Here is a 13,425-nt window from a genome sequence, read left to right as displayed (position 1 = left end):
AAACTTAATGTGGAGTCGGTGTGTAGTTATGCTAAAACAATGTCGGACACCGTAATCTTCTCTGGTCCCCTCCCCAATCTGATCAATGATGACATGTATAGCCGCATGCAGGGCCGCCCCTGGTCAACTTGGGGCCTCAAGCGACATTGTGAGATGAGGCCCCCCCCCTACCGACAGGAGTAAAAACAATGTTTTTGGAAACAAAGTAGGCTACTTTGCAAATATAATTCCTGTTTAATATTATTATCAACACAGTTACTTTTTTATACAGTGAGGTAAATGGTAAATGTGCATGTATGTCGTTCAGTATGAGTTTACAGGTGAATACGTCTGCATTTCCTGCCAAATACTAGCCTCAAAAAGATTACAATATAATTAATGCAAATAAACTACTTCTACTACTAATAATAATCATAATCAATTCAATAATATAAATACTATGTTATTGTATTGTAATATTGTTGTAATAGTCAAGACAAAACATGCTTATTACATGATCAAAAACTGATATTTCTTAAATCTGTATTCAAATGTAGTTCCCTCTGTCAGCAATGTATCAACAACTACACACACATTTCTATCAGTATTTCTCTGTGTTGTGATTGACATGATGATGACTGTTACGGAGCGTCCACACTACAGCTTCAAAAATAGCTTGGAGCTGGGCGTGTCTGGAGCTTGGGGATTTTATTCAAGCAACACGGCCAACAACCAATCACATGAATCTCCCGCCCCCGACATACAAAGCAAAAAAACCCGGGGATTGTATGGGAGCAATATATATATAAACTCCCCAAACAGGCGAAAACCTACCAGTTTCACCCACTGTCTCTGCCACCTCCCTCCATGCCTGGTTCCTCCGGTTTGTATCCCGGTAGGTGAAGAGGGTCTGGTCATACAAAACCGGGTGATTTGCTACGGCGATAGTTAGTTTCTCCTCCGACTTTTTTTGAAATATAGAAATGAACGGCGGGATATCTCTCCCAGCTTAGACGCGGTTTGATTGGCTACGGCTTCAGCTGTCAGATTTTGGGAAACGGGATTTGATTGGCTGGCGCTGGCTACTCCGGAGACTCCGCCGGAGACGCCTGAGACGGACCGCTCTGCTACCCACAATTCAGTTCGGCGAAAAAGCGAGGCTACGTGACGTCACCCCATTGAAAGTGAATGGGCAGATTGGAGCTTTCGACGCTGTCGACGCTGTAGTGTAGACGGGCCGTTAGGAGTTAAGGGGAGAGGCTGAGCATCACCATGAAATGTGCAAATTGACATAAAAATTAAGAAAAGGGGGAAAAATGCTCCATGTTTTTAGGCTGTAAACTTTAACTGTTATGTAAGCCAACTAGACCGGGGGAAAAGGAGCGAAATGGCTCTTTTGGTCAAAAAGGTTGCAGACCCCTGAACTAGACAGACAGTTTATCTCTCTTCCTCCTGTACATTAGCAGATAAAAGGCATAACATACTTAAATGAATGTTAAATAAAAAATGCTGGAAATAACATGCATCTCCATTAGCCTATATGCTCTGCAGAGACTGCCTTCTTCATGTCGTGAATTGCAGCTGATGTTTTAATATGGCAATTGGCAATTTGACTTATACAACATTCGCAAGTTGTACATTTGACTCATACAATAACCCACCTTCGGGTGATGCTCTAGTTTCTTCATGTTTTGTTTTTTTCCCCTCTTGCTTGCGCCGGACTGAAACTGAAACATCGACACTAGTGGCCGTATCAAAGCCGTGATTGGTCAGATGTTGATTCATTGCAACGGTGTCGGGTTACAGACGTGCTCCCCTTGTCACCTCTCACAAGGGGGGGGGGGGGGGGGGGTGCGGAGAACTGCACCCCCTGCACAGCAGCTGAGGCCCTCTGGGCGGGGCCCCCTGCGCAAGGCGGGGCCCCATGCAGCCTGCGTGATTGGCCTGTAGGGAGGGGCGGCCCTAGCCGCATGTCATAATTTCAGCGCTGGTTGTCTTGGTGGCCCAGCAAACAATGTGGGCTTCGTAAATAATTGGACAGCCTTCTGGGGAAAACCTGGTCTGATTAAGAGAGACGACATTCATCCTACTCAGTGGCGTTTCTATATGTACAAAAGTGGTGGGGCACAAAAAACTCAGATGTCTAAATATAAGCTTCTGCAGTGAGGTTCATGGCTAGTGAGGCACCTGACTCTTCAGGTTTACAAATATTATATTTTGACCTAAATCAAAATATAATATTATTTTCAAAAGCTTTTTTTGTCTGATGCTTCAATTAATTGTAAACAGACAGTTCAACAAAAAGATACCCAAAACATGTAATTTTATCATTTAAATATTGAATTGTTCTCTCTTAGTAAGATCCCATTTTCAATCAAATTGCAGTCTTACCTTGACATGAAGATGAAGTCCATTTGCCTATCCCTCTGGACAAAAATCTCTATTACTTTTTTGTAAAAGTCCTCCTTATCTTCTTGTAGTTTCAAAAGTCTATCATAAATCTAATCTAATCAATAGATTTATGATTCGAAAATTATAAAAGTAGGGTAGACATGTGGATATTAACCGGCTGAACAAAACGTGCATTTATCTAACAGGTTTGTTTCCCACAGATCTTATTTTGAGCTATTTTCTAAAATCCTATGGAGAAATCTCATTGCTTTTAGGTCGAGGGAAGCCATGCGCAGTTTACTTCCGGGTTTTAGGACGCCTCACTGCAGCTCTCTCGTCTCCTCTTCACACACTACACTTTTCGCGGCACACGTACTTACAGCCAATCAGCTCTGAATTATGTGAGATGACGTATGGTGGGGATGGCAGCTCTATGCCCCTCTGGTCATTATTTTTTTGCCACACACATTAAATAGGACAATACTCTGAGCATGCGCAGTGTAGTTTTTACAGTCAACATTGACTTAAACAGGGAGAGGGAGGGGCAGGATCGGGTTTTGTCCCACATGGCTCTAAACAGCTCAATAGGCACACACTGACAGTGTGTTCCTATTGAGCAGTGTGACACTGTAGACACTAATTAGAAGAACACAGACTAAAACAGCAATGTACAGACGAATCAGATGATTAAACATGATCTTAAAATATATTTTATGCATTTTTTTGTAATCATTATTTTTAATACTTTCTGCTGACACTAGGTGGGGCTGTGCCCCACCTGCCCCTAATGACCAGTCACCACTGATCCTACTTTGGATGGTGCAGATCTCATTTCGGCAAACATTTCAGGGCTTTGTGGACTTAATCCATGACAAACTGGTGTTGAGACCAGGAGGCGGAGTCACAGTCTTATATGCTTCTCTGCACTCTCTCCTAGGCAGTCATCCATAGGAATCCCGAACCCAATAAAATACCCAATATTAACGGTGTGTGTGTCTGCCCAAGTACAATTTAAGGTAAAACCTAATAGAGGTGTCATACATAATAACCTAATAAAAGTAAATGTAACAACTACTACAGTGCAACAAAACAGGAAGATTAAATGTGGTCTCTTAAACATAAGATCTCTAGCATATAAAGCAATATAGGTAAATGATTTAATATCAGATTATAATATTGATATATGCTGTCTCACTGAAACTTGGTTGAGACATGAAGAATATGTCAGCATAAATGAGGCCACTCCACCCAGCCATATCAACACTCATATTGCTCGAGGCATGGGCCGAGGAGGTGGAGTTGCAGCAATCTTTGACTCAAGTTTACTTATCAATACTAAACCAAAATTAAATTATACCTCCTTTGAAAGCCTCGTTTTTAGTCTTACGCATCCGACCTGGAAAACTTTGCAGCCAATCTAATTTGTTACAGTGTATCGTGCACCAGGTCCTTATTCAGAATTCTTATCAGAATTCTCTGAGTTTTTATCAACTTTGGTTCTTAAAACAGATAAAGTAATTATCGTAGGTGACTTTAATATTCATCTTGACGATGATAAAAATAGCCTTACTGTTGCATTTAACTCTATATTAGATTCTGTTGGTTTCTGTCAGAGTGTAAATAAACCAACCCACTGCTATAATCACACTCTCGACCTTGTTCTGACTTATGGTATTGAAATTGAGCAACTATTAGTCGAACCGCATAATCCTGCTTTATCCGACCATTTCTTAGTAACATTTGAAGTACTATTACGAGACTACAAAGCATTAATCAAAAGCTCTTGCAGCAGAAACCTATCTGTTAGTGATATAGCCAAATGTAAGGAAGAGATTCCACCAATACTTAACTCGATAGCATGTCTGCATGTAAGGGAGGAAACTTATACAAAATGTACACCACCCCAAATTGATCATGTTGTTGATAGTGCTATAGATGCGCTGCCAATACAATTAGACTCTGTTGCTCCTTTGAAAAAGAAGAAAATACAACAACATAGATTAGCTCCATGGCATAATGCCGAAACCCGCAAAATTAAGCAAAAGTCGAGACAACTTGAAAGGATATGGCGTTCCACTAAACTTGAAGAATCTCGTTTAATTTGGCATATTACTCTCAATGAATATAAGAAAGCACTTCGTAAAGCGAGAGCAGCCTACTACTCTTCATTAATAGATGAGAATAAGAATAATGCAAGATTTCTTTTCAGCACTGTAGCCAGGCTGACAGAGAACCACAGCTCGATTGAGCCTTCTATTCCCATAGCACTCAGTAGTAATGATTTTATGTGCTTTTTTAACGATAACATTGTTACTCTTAGAAACAAAATGAATGACCTCTTGCCTTTGACCAGTATAGTGTTATCAACAGCTCCCGGAAACGTAAGTTCTAATATTACACTAGATAGTAAACTAGAATGCTTTTCAGCCATAAACCTTGAACAATTACATTCAATGATTCTCTCTTCTAAACCATCAACGTGTATCTTAGACCCAATTCCAACTAAGCTGTTGAAGGAAGTTTTTCCATGAATTAGCACTTCTTTATTAAATATTATGAATATGTCTTTATTATCAGGCAATGTTCCACAATCATTCAAAGTAGCAGTGATAACACCGCTTCTTAAAAAGCACAACCTCGATCCAGAGGTTTTAGCCAACTATAGACCTATTTCTAATCTTCCGTTCCTCTCAAAAATTATTGAGAAAGCGGTCGCAAAACAGCTGTGTGATTACTTAAAAAACAATGATTGATCTGAAGATGTGACGAAAAGGGAGCTGAGTCAGAAGGCAAAGCTCTCTGTCTACCGGGCCATTTTCGTTCCTACCCTCACCTATGGTCATGAAGGATGGGTCATGACCGAAAGAACGAGATCGCGGATACAAGCGGCCGAGATGGGTTTCCTCCGCCGGGTGGCTGGTGTCTCCCTTAGAGATAAGGTGAGAAGTTCGGTCATCAGGGAGGGACTCGGAGTTGAGCCGCTCCTCCTTCGCGTCGAAAGAAGCCAGTTGAGGTGGTTCGGGCACCTAGTTAGGATGCCACCTGGGCGCCTCCCTAGGGAGGTGTTCCAGGCACGTCCAGCTTGGAAGAGACCAAGGGGTAGACCTAGGACCAGGTGGAGGGATTATATCTCTTCGCTGGCCTGGGAGCGCCTTGGGATCCCCCAGTCAGAGCTGGTTGATGTCGCCAGGGAAAAGAAAGTTTGGGGCTCTCTGCTGGAACTGCTACCCCCGCGACCCGACCACGGATAAGCGGGAGAAGATGGATGGATGGATGGATGATCTGAAGATTTTCAGTCTGGCTTTAGAACACATCATAGCACAGAGACAGCTCTGCTTAAAGTCACAAATGACATTCTAATAGCCTCAGACAAGGGACTTGTCTCTATTCTTGTTTTGCTCGATCTCAGTGCTGCATTTGATACTATCGACCATGATATCCTATTGCAAAGACTAGAGCACTTAGTTGGCATACAGGGAACTGCTTTAGGCTGGTTTAGGTCCTATCTATCTGAACGCTCTCAGTTTGTACGTGTCAACGATGAATCTTCCACGCAAACCAAAGTTAGCCATGGAGTGCCACAGGGTTCAGTGCTCGGACCTATTTTGTTCACATTATATATGCTTCCGTTAGGCAATATTATAAGGAATCATTCTGTAAACTTTCATTGTTATGCGGATGATACTCAACTATATTTATCAATCAAGCCTGATGAAATTATTCATCTAAATAAAATTCAAGACTGCCTCAAGGACTTAAAAATGTGGATGACCTTAAACTTTTTGATGTTAAACACGACCAAAACTGAAGTTATTGTACTTGACCCGAAGAATCTACAAAACAAATTATCTAAAGATATACTAACTATGGATGGCATTAATTTGGCCTCCAGTGAGACTGTAAGGAATCTTGGTGTTATATTTGATCAGGATTTATCCTTTAACGCCCACATAAAATCAATTTCAAGGACCGCGTACTTCCATCTACGTAACATTGCAAAAATCAGGCATATCTTGCCTCAAAACGTTGCAGAGAAACTAGTTCATGCATTTGTTACTTCAAGGCTGGATTATTGTAACTCCTTATTATCAGGGTGTACCAAGAAGTCAGTCAAGTCGCTTCAGCTGATTCAAAATGCTGCGGCTCGTGTACTAACCAGAGTTAGGAAAAGGGACCACATTACTCCTGTTCTGGCTGCCTTACACTGGCTCCCTATAGAACACAGGATATAATTTAAAATTCTTCTTCTCGCCTACAAAGCCCTTAATGGGCAGGCGCCATCTTACCTTAAAGAACTCATTATACCCTACTGTCCTACTAGGGCATTGCGTTCCAAGAATGCAGGGTTGTTGGTTGTTCCTAGAGTCTCTAAAAGTACAATGGGAGCCAGAGCCTTTTCTTATCAAGTTCTACATTTGTGGAATCAGCTTCCAGTTTGTGTTCGGGCGGCAGACACTGTTACGATGTGAGGTGCAGGTGAAAGAACGATACGTGGAGAGAGGGTTTTCTTGCAAAAATAAACAGGCGTTTTATTCTTAGCCTTCCACATTATTCCACAGAAACACAAACTGCATGCCTGGTGCTGCATTCACCAGCAAGGAACAAACACAAAAACGAATGCACCTTCCCCTCTCTTCCCAACCACATTTATAGGAGACGGCCCACCTTCCCACTCCAACCTGGCCAATCAGGTCATGGTTCTAAAAGCGGTGTGAAGGCTTAAATACAAAATTAAACACTGTTGTCTACCTTTAATAAAATACTAAAGGCTTAAGTAAATTCATTATTGCATCGCCATAAATATTATATCTTCAAGAATAACAAGGTCTGCTTAAAACGGATAGTTTTTAACCTAATTGACACTCGTAAAATCACACATTTCCTGACCAATCGCGTCCAAGACTCCGCCTAATCATACGGCACATATAAGGAGTACTTTGGAGGCGTGCTCCCCCTTTGAGCACTGGGACAAGATGGCCTCCAGGTCTGAACAAAGGAAATGGTGATTACTTGGTGCTTGTGTGTTTTACAGACTGACACACGAATTTAGACGCATTTTATTAGTTTGTCTATGTAAACTGTTTATGTAAACTGTAAACTTTAACTGAAATAAAGGCAACTCAGAAAAAACATGTACTACCTTTCTTAACAAACAAATAGTTAAGACCAACATGTTAGTGAGGGAGTGTGTGCGCTTCCTCACAGACACCCTATCTGTTTTTAAGAGTGCGCTTAAGACCTTCCTTTTTGATAAAGCTTATAGTTAGGGCTGATTAGATTCAGCCCCTAGTTTTGCTGATATAGGCTTAGTTTGTCGGGGGACATCTTACTTCTTCCTTCTCTCTGTCTATACCTGTGTACTCTCATGTTCCGATTTACCCAGCTTCCCCAAATGTCTTTCTTTTTGGTGTCTATATACGCCGGGATCCGGAGTCATGGATGATCCTGCGGTCCTGTGTCCTGGATCGCGAGCGCTGGATCTTGAGTCGTGGCTGTGGTCCTGGATCATCGGTCCTGGATGGATATCCTCGTGGATTCATCTTCCTATTATACACACATGCATTTCCAAACATTTGGACTACCTATGTTGCAAATTTATTATCTTTTCAATTTACACACGGCATCTATTGCACGTCTGTCCGTCCTGGGAGAAGGATCCCTCCTCTGTTGCTCTCCCTGAGGTTTCTCCCATTTTCCCCTTTAAACAGTGGGTTTTCTCCGGAAGTGTTTCCTTGTACGATGTGAGGGTCTAAGGACAGAGGGTGTCGTATTGTCATACTGATATTCTGTACACACTGTGAAGACAACTGAGACAAATGTAACATTTGTGATATTGGGCTATATAAATAAACATTGATTGATTGATTGATTGATTGAAATGGAGACACTAACACAACAACCCATACAATGAGAGACTGAATAAAAGTAAACTAGTGTTTTTATTCTTTATTAATAACAAATGCCAACAAAGTTTATTTAAGTGAGGGGGAAGAGGAGACAAAAGAAGATTATGCCAAATTAAAGACATAAATACAACAAAACAAGGCTTATCTGAATGTATCCTTTGAAACGAAACAAATAAAAAGCTCTCACTATCTGATCTATGTTAACAAAACCAATAGGGGTGGTAACAATCTAATGACCTAGTCTGTCTAAATGTAATTGATGTGGTAAAATGTAGCAGGTACCCAAAGATTACCTAAATCTTCAACCTCCTATCACACACACATTTAACAATAATCATAAACTGTAATAAGATTCACTAAGGAATCACCAAACCAACCAAGATTCACTGAAGAATCAACAAATATAAGAAAGTTAAGAGCGGCTCTGGGGCCTCATGTATAACGCCGTGCGTAGGATTCACGTGGGAAGGTTGCTTACGTAGTAGAAATCCAAAAAATAGGTACAGAAATGTTCCGACATTTTCCGATTCACCAAACATTGCGTACCGGCGAGGAAAGTGCATACAGCACTTCCTACGCCGGTTTCCCTTTATAAATCACAATCGACCTGAAATGCGGTGCAGCTTTTGCGGGCTTCACGTAACGCCCATATTTGCCTATAAATAGTCAAAGAAACGTCCATTCATTCATTCATTTTGACTGACTTTATGAAGAAGATCGCAGGAAATGACGACAGAACAGCTAAAAAAGACATCTCACACCGTGTCAGATTTTGGTTATTTTGGGGAGGTCGAGATAAATCATATTGTTTGGTGGATGCAGTTTGAACCAGAGTAGCAGCATGGAGGTCGGATCGTCACCAAAATAAATAAATAAGTGGTCCGAAAAAGGTTCATGACAAAAAAAATACACATAGCCTTCCTCAGGCAGTGTGTTTGTACCGGGGACAGGAGACCCCCCCTTGATGAGAAACTGTAAGAAATGATCGGGGAATCCCTCCGGAGTGGAGTCATGACGACTGGATCTGAATTATGTTTTTGTATTTGGTGGTTTGTGTCCCAGCTGTCGATCCAACCCAGTCTCATGGCATTTCGTGTTCACCAACACGATTTTTTATCTATTGATTCGTGTTCACCAACACGATTTTCCCCTTTTTTTCGTGTTTCACAGCACGATTTTAAAAGCAATGTATTTCTACTGGTAATGTGTTTCGTGCCTGCAGCACGTCTTTTTCTCCGGTCGGGTCGTGGAAGACCGGAAGCTGTGTGGTTCATAAAAACATGTTCTTACTCAATATCAAGCCACAATTATTGCTTTTATTTTAAAGGTGACATGTCATGCTTTTCCGGTTATTACCCGTCCCTTGTGTGTTATGAAGGTTTTTATGCGTGTAAATGGTGTGCAGAGTCAAAACCCTCAAAGTACACCCTGTAGCGAGTAAAACTCTAACACAGAGAAGAACTCCCCAAAACGCCTCGTTGGTGAAACGTCATCATCCATTTGATTCTTCCGGGTACATCAGGACGTCATGTTGTAACCGGAACGAAATGGACCAATCCGTGGAGCCGTTACGTTAAGTCCGCGGAGCCGTTACGTTAAGCCCCCGCTGATCCACGGACTTCCTCACACACACGCAGCTCAGCTGATGTCTCCTCCGGGCTGCTGCTGATAACAGACAGTTGCGATCGCGGCGAAATTCTCTCTGCAGACCCATTCTCACAGCGTTTATCAACCTTTTTCTTCTCAATATCAAGCCACACTTATTGCCGTTTTTTTCGGCTGAGACTGTGTGTGTGCTCAGGGTTAGTTTGGCTGTGTTTCGCTGTGTATCGCTAAACAAGGAAATCACACCTCCACGGAGCTCAACGCGATTCACAACGTGAAACAATCGGACGTTGTGAATCACCCCGAGCACACACAAAGTCTCAGCCGAAGTAAAAACAATAAGTGTGGCTTGATATTGAGAAGAAAAAGGTCGATAAACGCTGTGAGAATGGGTCTGCACAGAGAGAATTTCGCTGCAATCGCAACTGTCTGTTATCAGCAGCAGCCCGGAGGAGACATCAGCTGAGCTGCGTGTGTGTGAGAAAGTCTGTGGATTGGTCAATCGGAGCACACTGGGCTCACAGGAAGGGGGGCAAGAGCTCCAACGAGCCGTTTAGTGGAGAGAGTAGGCTTGTTTGAGACAAGCAAGACCTGCGCAGACCTGCGCAGTTGCGATCAACGTCTTGCTCGTGCGTTGCATGATGGTTAGTCATTTTGTCCGACTTGCTCTGGAGGCTCGCCCACATGAGACTTTGAAATCTCGCGGGACAAAGACGCCCGGAGCCTTAAGAGCGAGGCGAGGCGAGTTGGCGCACTTGCTCTCCACGAGCTGCGGAAGCGAAATGCTTGATGGGAAACGGCTCGCTGGTATCTCGAGCTGAGCGCTTATTGGTGGTGTTTACCACGTGCTGCTGATGAAACTCTCCAATTGGCTGGCAAAAGTGTGTTGTTGTTTTGTGTCAGTTTTACGTCGCCACATCCATTCCCATTTTTCATCATTGTTCCACAATGTTTATCATCATGAAATTAATATCTATATATTTTATACTATACTGCTTACCGTTTTCATACTTTATATATCTTAGCATATTCATACACACTGTTCATACTGCTCACAGGCTGATATCTAGTGTATTCATACCCCTCACTGTTTATTCATCATTCAATTCATTCTATATTTTATTCTGTAGATTGTGTACATTACTTTTCACTTTACTGCTTGTTGCACCTGGTTAGAAGCTAAACTGCATTTCGTTGTCTCAGTACCTGTAATATGTGCAATAACAATACAGTTTCTCTTTAAGTTAAACCAAATCATTAAAATAAAATCTATTGTAATGTAATGATTTGGTTTAACCTTATTTATTGAATACATCATTTAAAATGGCAAGATTAAATCAAATTACATCCATGTTGTACACATCATAAAGCTTAAAGTGGCAGCTAAAGAATTAACACAGCAGCAGGTCTGTTCAATTCATGCTCATTAAGCTTCATGTGTGCGGATCTGAAGGGACTGATCATTTGTAGCCTGTCCACCTATCAGTTTTGCAAACATTAAGAGGGGGGAGCATTTCTAATTATGGAACCCAGTCACTGGTGTGGTTCATCATCATGACTGAATTAACAAACCTATATAAAGCAATGGAGATCACCTTTGTCTACAGTGGGTACAATGGAATTTCCGCCATTGCAAACCCAGCCAGTCAAGCCGACTCCGAGTCCGAGCTGTCCGATTTAAGACGAGCTTTTTGACACCTCCCCCGGCTGCGATCGGCTACTCTCGTCTACTTTCGAGGCGAGCCGCAATGTGTCTCAAACAAGCCTAGGGAATACACGTAGTTTACAGAGATGCTGTATGCGAAACAATGTGAGTTTGGAAAATTGCACAGTATTTTTCTATTGTAATATCCCTCAACAATGGTATTATGATCAGTAGAAAGGACCATGACATGTGACCTTTAAATCCTATAATTTCGGACTTTTGTTGCCGTCTGTGAGGAAAATAAATGGGGCTCAGAGCCTCAGAATACTGAAATCTGTATTTTTTAAATATTTTTTTCCTTCTAATTTGTTATTCTTTTCTAAATAACACACTGTTATTTACTCACCAATAACACACAATTATCCTTGCTTTTATTTATTGGTTTAATTCCATAATCTCGGGCTTTTTTGGCGTCCGTCAGGAAATGAATTTCAAAATAAAAATAACCGGAAACAGAGGTAGGCATTTCGAGCGATTACCCAAGATCCTCAGCTATGGTTTAAGCTCGCTGATTGGATGTTTTAGCCGCAATGCATGCTGGGATTTGGGGTTTATATGATATGAAATCCTGAAAACATTTTAAAAGAATAAAATAATACTTAATTCCGAGTGCTCTTGCTTTTCTCTTTGAAAGTCATCACATAACGGCATTTTAATACACGGTTCAGCTGCATTACATATTACAGATCTGCCGTAGTTCTTTATTTAGAGAGCCCTGATGAGAAGACCTTTGGAAAAACTGGAAGAAATGCCGCCGAAACTGAATACTTGATGTGGATCATAAATATATCAACAATTAAACAACATCTTCAATTTCTCTTCACACAATACATCTCCTTGCAGTATCAACACTAATTCGGCTGACTTTTACATTTGATCTAATTCATAGATAGGTTATATTTACACCATAACGGTGCACAGCTGATATATAAAAGGAATAGTATAGCAATATGTTGTAAAATTATGTGAAAGCATGAATAAAACTACACATGTTGTACATACATAAGTGTCCTACACTAATAATACAAAGTTATTATGGCTGTGTGTACCTTGTGGGCACCTCCTAGAAGTTAAAGCACGTTATTGAATTATTGTTTTTATGTGTTATATTTGATTAACAAAATATTAAGAGTACATACTTTCATAGGGGGAAAGTAGAAGGTCTGTAATAGAAATATAGAATATAAAAAATCAAGAAGATACTATAAGTGATCTCTAAATAAAACAGTTTAGTACAGGATGTACAAAGATATTAATAGGAGGTGCAAAACAGAAAAACGAATTAACCTTTATTTAAACATTAAATAATACTTTAGATTAAGGTCTTCTTTTAAATAAGAAAACAACTTTGGGGGTATCTATCTACAGATAAATATTAAGCCTGACAAAGTACTTAACATCTAATATATTGCTTTCCTGCAATGTTAACTATGTTGAAGCACTTATTTTAACTGATATTATACGTATGAATTATACTCTCATGTATGTAGATAGTATAAGAAATGTGCAGAATATGACAGTTTAATGGTGGAGGTATACACACATATTGATAGATGTCTTTTAATGCGCTGTTGAGGAACCTGTGACCCAAGTTTTTCATTCATTGCATAACTACACCATAGTTGTGTATATGATATGTCAATAAACCTTTGACAATCTTGAAATCTTGAAAGGGATGTGCAAAATAGCCATAATATACAGTCTTTAATTAACTATTAGTAGAGAATAACGAGTAATGAATATACTTTATTACTCGTTTCCATTCATGTCAATTGCAGATACATGTTTAGTCTTCTCAAGCACCAACTATCAAATATCTCTCCTGATTGTTGGCACTTG

The sequence above is a fragment of the Pseudochaenichthys georgianus genome, unplaced genomic scaffold, assembly GCF_902827115.2.
Source record: "Pseudochaenichthys georgianus unplaced genomic scaffold, fPseGeo1.2 scaffold_637_arrow_ctg1, whole genome shotgun sequence".
NCBI lineage: Eukaryota > Metazoa > Chordata > Actinopteri > Perciformes > Channichthyidae > Pseudochaenichthys > Pseudochaenichthys georgianus.
Note: the sequence above shows the minus strand (reverse complement) of the source record.